The following is an 11,765-nucleotide window of genomic DNA, read 5'->3' as shown; positions in this document are numbered from 1 at the left end:
CGAGAATGACGAGGAGGAAACAAGAGAATGACGAGGAGGAAACACCCGAGGATGACGAGGAGGAAACAAGAGAATGACGAGGAGGAAACAATAGAATGACGAGGAGGAACAAGAGAATGACGAGGAGGAAAACAGAGAATGACGAGGAGAAACAGAGGAGAGGAGGAAAAACTGAGAATGACGAGGACGAAACAAGAGAAATGCGAGGAGGAAACAAGAGAATGACGAGGAGGAAACAGAGGATGACGAGGAGGAAACAAGAGAATGAACGAGGAGGAAACAAGAGAATGACGAGGAGGAACAAGAGGATGACGAGGAGGAACAAGGAGAATGACGAGGAGGAAACAAGAGAATGACGAGGAGAAACAGAGAATGACGAGGAGGAAAACAAGAGAATGACGAGGAGGAAACAAGAGAATGACGAGGAGGAAACAGAGGATGACGAGGAGAAACAAGAGAGACGAGAGACAAGGAGACGAGGAGAACAAGAGAAACGAGGAGAAATGACGAGACGAGAGAAACAAGAGGACGACGAGGAGGAAACAAGAGGACGACGAGGAGGAAACAGAGAGACGAGGAGGAAACAAGAGGACGACGAGAGAAACGAGAGACGAGAGGAAACAAGAGGACGACGAGAGAAAAAGAGAGACGAGGAGGAAACAAGAGAAGACGAGGAGGAAACAAGAGAACGACGAGGAGAGAGAACGACGAGGAGAGAAGACAGAGAGAACGACGAGGAGGAACAGAGATGACGAGGAGGAAACAAGAGAACGACGGAGGAAACAAGAGAACGACGAGGAGGAACAAGAGACGACGAGGAGGAAACAAGAGGACGACGAGGAAACAAGAGACGACGAGGGAAAGAGCGAGGAGGAAACAAAGACGACGAGAGGAAACAAGAGGACGACGAGGAGGAAACAGAGAATGACGAGGAGAAACAGGAGATACGAGGAGAAAAAGAGAGACGAGGAGGAAACAAGGAAGACGAGGAGAAAACAAGAGACACAGAGAACAAGAGACGACAGGGAACAAGAGGATGACGAGGGAAACAAGAGAATGACGAGGAGAAATGCTGCCTCTCAGCCTCCTCAGCCCTCCTCAGCCTCCACAGCAGCCAAATGCCAACAAAGACCAATGTGTCACTTAAAAGAAGCAAATGTCAAGTAACAGTTTAGGAAAGACCAGATTAAAGACAGTAAAGACAGGCAGGTAGTTGACATCCATTATTACGTCACCACAGCAGTAAAGACAGGCAGGCAGTTGACATCCATTATTACGTCACCACAGCAGTAAAGACAGGCAGGTAGTTGACTTCCATTATTACATCACCACAGCAGTAAAGACAGGCAGGTAGTTGACTTCCATTATTTACATCACCACAGCAGTAAAGACTGCAGGCAGTTGACTTCCATTATTACATCACCACAGCAGTAAAGACAGACAGGCAGTTGACTTCCATTATTACACACCAAAGCAGTAAAGACAGGCAGGTAGTGACTTCCATTATTACATCACCACAGCAGTAAAGACAGGCAGGCAGTTGACTTCCATTATTGGCATCACCACAGCAGTAAAGACAGGCAGGTAGTTGACTTCCATTTATACATCACCACAGCAGTAAAGACAGGCAGGCAGTTGACTTCCATTATTGCATCACACAGCAGTAAACAGGCAGGCAGGTGACTTCCATTATTACATCACCACAGCAGTAAAGACAGGCAGGCAGTTGACTTCCATTATTACATCACCACAGCAGTAAAGACAGGCAGGCAGTGGACTTCCATTATTACATCACCACAGCGTAAAGACAGGCAGGACGTTGACTCCATTATTACATCACCACAAGCAGTACAAGACATAATTTCCTCCTTGTCATTCTCTTGTTTCCTCCTCATCATTCTCGTCATTTCCTCCTCGTCATTATTCTGTAACAACTGGATGGAGGCTGAGTTGGACTGGAGTCAAACGTTTTCCTTTCACTATCTGGCTGTCAGACTGTCTGGACTTCTGGCAGCTTTAATCMTCAACAGTTAAACAGATTGACAGTATTACCATAGATATGACATGAACGTACATTTGTTTTTCTTCCCTAAGACACTTTACGAAATGGCTAGACTTATGATGGTTAGAATTCTGATATCCAGTAACTCTGAAGTGAACGTTGACAGAGATGGCAGTGACTTAACATTACCCCTCAACACTATCACCCCGTTCTGACGCCCTCAGATTGTCCATCTCTAGTCATATTAGCATTTGAATATTTCTGATGATGCCAGTCTGCATTAAATATTCAGAGAGCGCCTCACAATCCAATTAAATGAGAGATGTGCTTTAAAGGCATTAGCAAACATGATTGAATGCAGAGCTCTCGATGACCAACAGGACAACTTCAAGAGGCTGGAGAGACTCACCATGAAGCTAAATGACAATGTGTTTATCGGCGATGAAATGACGCTGGGTGTCTGTGAAAGAAGTGCAGGAGCATGTCCACACACACACACGCACACACACAGGCACACACACACACGCACACAGGCACACACAAAGGCACATACACACACAGGCACGCACAAATCATCCATCTCTATCTGTCTCCCATCCTTACTACAAGAAGTGGAGTTCCTGCTCTGAATGTATCTGTCTGCGTGTGTCTGCCTCCCACCGGCTAGTGTGATAAATATGAAGAGTGAAATTAACTTAAACATGTGCTTTAATTTTAAAAGACCCCACCAAAATGGGATTAACAGGAAAGACACTGTGGATTATCACGACTAAAATGTCTCTGAACACTCAGGGTTTGGAGAGAGACGCTGTGGATTATCACGACTAAAATGTCTCTGAACACTCAGGGTTTGGAGAGAGAGAGAGGGACACTGTGGATTATCACGACTAAAACGTCTCTGAACACTCAGGGTTTGGAGAGAGAGAGAGACGCTGTGGATTATCACGACTATAACGTCTCTGAACACTCAGGGTTTGGAGAGAGAGAGAGAGAGACAGAGTGGATTATCACGACTAAAACGTCTCTGAACACTTCCTTCTCCATTGGTTTGTCATCCAAAGGCACAAACTCTATTTTAAGACTTGTATTGCCTTTATTTCTCACCATCTATCCTGACCCCATGTGGATGTTATAGTGGGTTAGTTAGTYAGTGAGGTCCCTGTTACACAGTGCATACATACCTAATGGCTCCCTATTCCCTATATACTGCACTACTATGGACCATGGTTAAAAGGAGTGCACTAAATAGGGAATATGGTGGCATTTCGGACACACACAGTGTCAAAGACCAGTACGTTTAGGGCTCCTTTACATTGTGATACAGATATGAAAGCTAATTAACAGTGACCTGTCTGTCCTTAATATTCAACTCAGCACTGGCTCTAATGACTGGGTCCTCTTTTATGCTGGGACTTATTGAAGCAAATAAGATGATACCCTCTAATACAGCCAGACCTTTATGGTATTAGCCAGACCCTTATGGTATTAGCCATACCCTTATGGTATTAGCCAGACCCTTATGCTATTAGTTAGACCCTTATTGCTATTAGCCAAACCCCCATGGTATTAGCTAGACCCTTATGCTATTAGCTGACCTTTAGCTATTAGCCAAACCCCTATGGTATTAGCCAGACCCTATTGCTATTGCAGACCTTTATGCTATTAGCAAACCCCTATGGTATTAGCCAGACCTTGTGCTATTAGTTAGACCCTTATGCTATTAGCTAGACCCTTTATAGCTTTAGCCCAAACCCCTATGGTATTAGCCAGACCCTTATGCTATTAGCTAGACCCTTATGCTATTAGCAACCCTATGGTATTAGCCAAACCCTTATGCTATTAGCTAGACCCTTATGCTATTAGCCAGATATAGGTTCATTAACTGGGCTGACGATGAAGGGAAATGTTAATGGGCTTGTTATATGTAGCTGCTGTTCAACTTTATACTTAATGATATTGAACCTGAGTTGACGTTTAAGTCCTTCAAGGTGGGTAGTTTCATATGCATTGTCAGTCTATTAAGTATTGTGTTCTGTCAAGTATGATAATAGTTTAGAAGAGTGTATCCAAAGCCGGCAGATCAGAAGGTTATGATTATGCATACAGATTGACATCTGTTTATATTTACGATTAGGGTTAGGGGAGGTAGTGTTAGGAATAGGGTTAGGGGAGGTAATGTTAGGGTTAGTGTTAGGGAGGTAAATGTTAGGATTAGGTTAGGGGAGGTAATGTCTAGGATTAGGGTTAGGGGAGGTAATGTCAGGATTAGGGTTTAGGGGAGGTATTGTCAGGATTATGTTTGGGGAGGTAATATTAGGATTAGGTAGGAGAGGTTAATGTCAGGATAAGGATAGAATTGGGCTAGGGGAGGTAATGTCAGGATTAGGGTTAGGGAGGTAATATTAGGGTTAGGGAGGTAAAGTTGGTAATGTTCAGGATTAGGGTTAGGGGAGGTAATTCAGGATTAGGGTTAGGGAGTAATGTTAGGGTTAGGGGAGGTAATTTTAGGATTAGGATTAGGGGAGGTAATATTAGGATTAGGGTTAGGAGAGGTAATTCAGGATAAGGATAAGAATTGGGGCTAGGGGAGGTAATGTCAGGATTAGGGTTAGGGGAGGTAATGTTAGGATTAGAGTTAGGGAATTTAATGTTAGGATTAGTGTTGGTAATGTCAGGATTAGGGTTAGGGGAGGTAATGTCAGGATTAGGGTTAGGGGAGGTACTGTTAGGATTAGGGTTAGGGGAGGTAACTTAGGATTAGGATTACGGGAGGATATTAGGATTAGGTTTGGAGAGGTAATTCAGGATAAGGATAAGAATTGGGGTTAGGGGAGGGAATGTCAGGATTAGGGTTAGAGGAGGTAATGTCAGGTTAGGGTTAGGGAGGTAATGTTAGGTCAGGGAGGTAATGTTAGGTCAGGGAAGGTAATGTCAGAGTTAGGGTTAAGGGAGGTAATGATATGTTCAGGGAGGTAATGCTAGGGTTAGGGGAGGTAATATCAGGGTTAGGGGAGGTAATGTTAGGGTCATGGGAGGTAATGCTAGAGTTAGGGGAGGTCATGTAAAGGTTAGGGTTAGGGGGGGAGATAATGTCAGGGTTAGGGGAGATAATGTCAGGTTAGGGAATAATGTCAGGGTTTAGGGTAGGTAATGTTAGGGTTAGGTGAGGTAATTTTATGGTTAGGGGAGGTAATGTTTAGGGTTAGGGGAGGTTAATGCCAGTTTTAGGTGAGGGAATGTTAGGGTTAGGGGAGGTAATGTTAGGGTTAGGGAGGTAGTTTCAGGGTTAGGTGAGGTAATGCCAGGGTTAGGTGAGGTAATGTTAGGGTTCGGGTTACTTATTATTTCCATGCAATTTGCCGATGACAAATAAATCCTGCTGTATCCAAAACACTTCTACCGTGAAACAGCATAATCCCCAACATGAAAACGGAGTTCTTCTCTAGTCTAAATACGATACTCGTTGAATTATTCAAGCATAGCTGCTTTCATTTACAGACGGGCATTTCCTCTTTAATTAGTTGGATCGTTTCATGTCCTCATAAAAGACCACTTACATTTGAATATTGAAATTATCCTCAATTAATAAGCAAAGCTTTTGGCTTAATTTTCTAAAATGGTTCTGAACTTTCGCAGATGATTGAGGGGGTGAAGCGGGGGTCGGGGGGAAAGTGTTTAGATTAAGCATCAGTGGTTAGGGAAACATCGAAAATAAAATAAAACTCACGGAACATGATTTAACGCGACCGCTGTGAATGGGAATCTGCCAGTGTTAAATTAAATGTGTTTATGAAATCGTTAGTGTGTTAGGGATTTAAAACAGATGCAAATTACAATCATGAATACTTTATTGACAGTATTAGTAACAGAAAAAGACTTCATATAGTGGAATGGTTGAGGTGAATGTCTAAAGTTCGGGTCTATATTTTAAATCCAACTCCTAAATAGCGTCATGTCTCATTTCATTTGATCAGAGTCCTTTAAAAGTTAAAGGACTACGTCAATGCACTATCGCTGTGTCTCGTACGGCACCCTATGTCCTATGTAGTGAACTACTTTTCACCAGAGCCCTATGGGTCCTGTTCAAATGTAGTGGATAATATAGGGATAGGGTGCCATATAGGATGCAGTGTATCTCTGTTTGATAGAGTTTCTGCTTCTAGTTATAATATGAATCAAAACCTAGTCTATTGTGTGACATCTTATATATATATATTGTTTTTATTTAACCTTTGTTTAAGTCAATTAAAAGAACAAATTCTTATTCACAATGACATCCTACCATCCCCCCCCCCCCCGGCAAACCCGGACGCGCTGGGCCAATTGTGCGCCGCCCTATGGGACTCCCAATCACGGCCGGTTGTGATACAGCCTGGATTCGAACCAGGGTGGTCTGTAGCGACGCCTCTAGCACTGAGATGCAGTGCCTTAGACCGCTGCGCGGACTCTGGAGCCCTGTAGAGAAGGATACACCACAGATAATCTATTTTACATCAATGTGATTAACGTTAGCGCCCATAGTCAGTATCCACATACAGATCAATCCGTGATCCACCCCCGTCTAATCTTTGAATTCCCTACGTAATGGCACCCTATCCCTTTATAGTGCACTTCTTTTAACCAGGGCTCATGGAGCTCTGATCAGAAAGTAGTGCAGCGTGTAGGGAAATAGGGTGCCATTTGGGACGAACACCCTTTCTAATCTTCACAGTGGAGCCAGAACACTCCTCCATAACTGCTCTGTGCCATGAGCCTCCATAGTGAATGAATTGTATCGAGGGGAGATGTGGACGTGCCTGTGACAATGTATTGCAAGCCAAATTCAGTTGATCAAAGGAGAAGAAGGAAATGTATTTCAGGGCGATGTGAGAGAGCGAGGTTACACAGTGATAGTTGAGGGAAGCTTTCATCTCACATCTTACTCAAACTCCTTGACAAATGGACTGATTATCCAGATGTAACTCAATCCCTGTTCCTCATCCACTAGATGATGTAACCATAACAGCCTCATCCCTTTCCTCATCCACTAGATGATTAACATAATAGCCTCATCCTGCTCCTCCATCCACTAGATGATATCACCATAACAGCCTCATCCTGTCTCATCCACTAGAGGATTAACCAGATATAACCATAACAGCCTCATCCCTGTTCCTCATCCACCAGATGATGTAACCATAACAGCCTCATCCCTGTTCCTCATCCACTAAGGATTAACCATAAACAGCCTCATCCCTGTTTCCTCATCCACTAGATGATTAACCATAACAGCCTCATCCCTGTTCCTCGTCCACTAGATGATATAAACAATAACAGGCCTCATCCCTGTTCCTCATCCACTAGATGATAACCATAACAGTCCTCATCCTGTTCCTCATCCACTAATGATATAACCATAACAGGCCTCATCCCTGTTCCTTCATCCACTAGATTGATATAACCATAACAGCCTCATCCCTGTTCCTCATCCACTAGATTTATAACCATAACCGCTCCATCCTGTTCCTCATCCACTAGATGATATAACCATACAGCCTCATCCCTGTTCCTCATCCACTAGATTATATAACCATAACAGCTCATCCCTGTTCCTCATCCACTAGAGATTAACCAGATATAACCATAACAGCCTCATCCCTGTTTCCTCATCCACTAGATGATATAACCATAACAGCCTCATCCCTGTTCCTCATCCACTAGATGTATATATAACCATAACAGCCTCATCCCTGTTCCTCATCCACTAGATGATAAACCAGATATAACCATAACAGCCTCATCCCTGTTCCTCATCCACTAGATGATATACCATAACAGCCTCATCCCTGTTCCTCATCCACTAGATTGATATAACCATAACAGCCTCATCCCTGTTCCTCATCCATAGATGATATAACCATAACAGCCTCATCCTGTTCCTCATCCACTAGATTTTATAAACCATAACAGCTCATCCCTGTTCCTCATCCACTAGATGATATAACCATAACAGCCTCATCCCTGTTCCTCATCCACTAGATATATACCATAACAGCCTCATCCCTGTTCTCATCCACTAGATGATAACACAGAATTAACCATATACAAGCCTCATCCCTGTTCTCATCCACTAGTGATATCACCATAACAGCCTCATCCCTGTTCCTCATCCACTAGATTATATAACCATAACAGCCTCATCCCTGTTCCTCAATTCACTAGATGATTAACCAGATATAACCATAACAGCCTCATCCTGTTCCTCATCCACTAGATGAATAATCCATTAACAGCCTCATCCTGTTCTCATCACACTAGATGATTTAACCATACAGCCTCATCCCTGTTCCTCTCCACTAGATAATATAAACCATAACAGCCTCATCCTGTTCCTATTCCACTGAGATTATATACCATAACAGCCTCATCCCTGTTCCTCATCCACTAGATGATATCACCATTAACAGCCTCATCCCTGTTCCTATCCACTAGATGATATAACCATAATAACAGCCTCATCCCTGTCCTCATCCACTAGATATTATACCATAACAGCCTCATCCCTGTTCCTCATCCACTAATGATATAACCAGATATAACCATAATAGCCTATCCCTGTTCCTCATCCACTAATGATATCACCATAACAGCCTCATCCCTGTTCTCATCCACTAGATTGATATCACCATAACAGCCTCATCCCTGTTCCTCATCCACTAGATTATAACCAGATAAACCTAATAGTCCTCATCCCTGTTCCTCATCCACTAAGATGATATAACCATAACAGCCTCATCCCTGTTCCTCATCCACTAGATTATATAACCATAACAGCTCATCCCTGTTCCTCATCCACTAGATGATATAACCGAGTATAACCATAATAGCCTCATCCTCCTCATCCCAACTATAGATGTACTCATAACAGCTCTCATCCCTGTTCCTCATCCACTAGGATGATATACCAGATATAACCATAATAGGCCTCTATCCTCTGTTCCTCATCCACTAGATGATTAACCTAACGGCCTCATTCCCTGTTCCTCATCCACTAGATGAATATAAAAACAGCCTCATCCCTGTCCTCATCCACTAGATGATATAACCATAAAGCCTCATCCCTGTTTCCTCAGTTCCACTAGATTGATATCACCATAACAGCCTCATCCCTGTCCTCATCCACTAGAATGATATCACCATAACAGCCTCATCCCTGTTCTCATCCACTAGATGTATATACCATAACAGCCTCATCCCTGGTTCCTAATCCACTAGATGTATATTAACCATAACATCCTCATCCCTGTTCCTCATCCACTAGAATATAACCCATACAAGCCTCATCCCTGCTCCTCGTTCACTAGATGATAACCAGATATAGCCTAACAGGCCTCATCCCTGTCCTCTCACTAGATGACTGACTGTTGCTCTCTACATTGGAGAAACACACACAATGTTCGATTTCAACAACCTGACGTCAAGCCCCTCAATCAAACACGGCCATTGTGTTTTAATGACAATGGCGAAAGTCCAACTTCCACTCTCCTCTCCCTCCATCATCTCTCCTCCGTGACTTGGAAACCGATGTGATTGAGTGGTCGAGGAAGTTGTCAATTCGTTAGTAGGCAAACGGAAGACTGTCCTCCCYTCCTCGACAGCCTCCTTTTGGCGAGGAAGCATAGGTGCATCCTACCSGAGTCCTTCGTRGAAGACTTCTGAAATCCACCACTCCCCCCTTTGAATCAGCCATAGTTTTATTGAAGGAGAACAGCATGCCAACATTTAAAAAACATATTCTACTCATATCTTTTATCTATGAAATGTCTTCACAAACTAGCTACATTGGTTTGGATCACCTTATACGTTTATTTGGGGATTCGACCCTGTAAATATCATTTACCTGATGACGCGCGATTGACAGGAGACTCTCATTTCATACAAAGCACTTTCCTCTCCTCGCCACCTCTCCTCGATTCCCTTTGATCTTTTTCCAAAAGGAGGCCAGAGAGGAGGAGGGAGGAGAGAGGAGGAGGGAGTTGAGCGAATCCAATTGAGAAAAGGCCGCTGTCTGCACTACCTCATCTGTCACTTGTCAGTAGGCAGTTAGACGATGTGAAGGAGACGATTGAGCTGAAGTTAATGGAAGCACAGGCCATAACAGACACATCGCCTTCATCCCAAATGGCATCCTATTCCCTACATAGTGCACTACTTTAGACCAGGGCTGGCACCCTATTCCCTACATAGTGCACTACTTTAGACCAGGGCTGGCACCTGACTCCGCAACACTCCAGTATAGAGTCCACTAGCTGACTGAACAATGCTGTTATAATCATTATGGAGAGAGAATAGTTCCAACTAGCTGGACTGAACAATGCTGTTATAATCATTATGGAGAATAGATATCCACTAGCTGACTGGACAATGCTTTATAATCATTATGGAGAGAGATAGTCCACTAGCTGACTGGACAATGCTGTTATAATCATTATGGAGAGAGAATAGTCCACTAGCTGACTGGACAATGCTGTTATAATCATTATGGAGAGAGAATAGTCCACTAGCTGACTGGACAATGCTGTTATAATCATTATGGAGAGAGAATAGTCCACTAGCTGACTGGACAATGTGGTATAATCATTATGGAGAATAGTCACTAGCTGACTGGACAATGTTATATCATTATGGAGGGAGAATAGTCACTAGCGATGGACAATGCTGTTATAATCATTATGGAGAGAGAATAGTCCACTAGCTGACTGGACAATGTGGTATAAATCATTATGGAGAGAGAATAGTCCACTAGCTGACTGGACAATGCTGTTATAATCATTATGGAGAGAGAATAGTCCACTAGCTGACTGGACAATGCTGTTATAATCATTATGGAGAGACAATAGTTCACTAGCTGACTGACAATGCTGTTATAATCATTATGGAGAGAGAATAGTCCACTAGCTGACTGGACAATGCTGTTATAATCATTATGGAGAGAGAATAGTCACTAGCTGACTGAACAATGCTGTTATAATCATTTATGGAGAGAAGAATAGTCCCTAGCTGACTGGACAATGCTGTTATAATCATTATGGAGAGAGAATAGTCACTAGCTGACTGGACAATGCGTGTTATAATCATTATGGAGAGAGAATAGTCCACTAGCTGACTGGACAATGCTGTTATAACATTAATGGAGAGAGAATAGTCACTAGCTGACTGGACAATGCTTGTTATAATCATTATGGAGGAGAGAAATAGTCACTAGCTGACTCGGAACTCAATGCGTGTATAATCATTATGAGAGAGAAAGTTCACTAGCTGACTGGACAATGCTGGTTATTAATCATTAATGGAGAGAAGAATATCCACGTAGCTGACTGAACAATGCTGTTATAATCATTTATGGAAGAGAATAGTTCACTAGCTGACTTGAACAATTGCTGTTATAAGATTATGGTAGAGAGAAATAGTTCACTAACTGACTGGACAATGCTGTTATTTAATCATTGATGGAGAGAGAATAGTCCACTAGCTGACTTGGACAATGCGCTTATAATCATTATGGAGAATAGCTCCACTAGCGACTGGGACTAATGCTGTTTATAATCATTAGGGAGAGAGAATAGTTCACTAGCATGACTGACAATGCTGTTAAAATCATTATGGAGAGAAATAGTTCCACTAGCTGACTGGACATGCTGTTATAATATTATGGAGAAAGATAGTTCACTAGCTACTGCGACAATACTGTTATAATCATTATGGAGATAGTCGCACTATCTGA

The sequence above is a fragment of the Salvelinus sp. IW2-2015 genome, unplaced genomic scaffold, assembly GCF_002910315.2.
Source record: "Salvelinus sp. IW2-2015 unplaced genomic scaffold, ASM291031v2 Un_scaffold3785, whole genome shotgun sequence".
NCBI lineage: Eukaryota > Metazoa > Chordata > Actinopteri > Salmoniformes > Salmonidae > Salvelinus > Salvelinus sp. IW2-2015.
The sequence above is the reverse complement of the archived record's forward strand: the minus strand, read 5'-3'. Positions refer to the sequence as shown.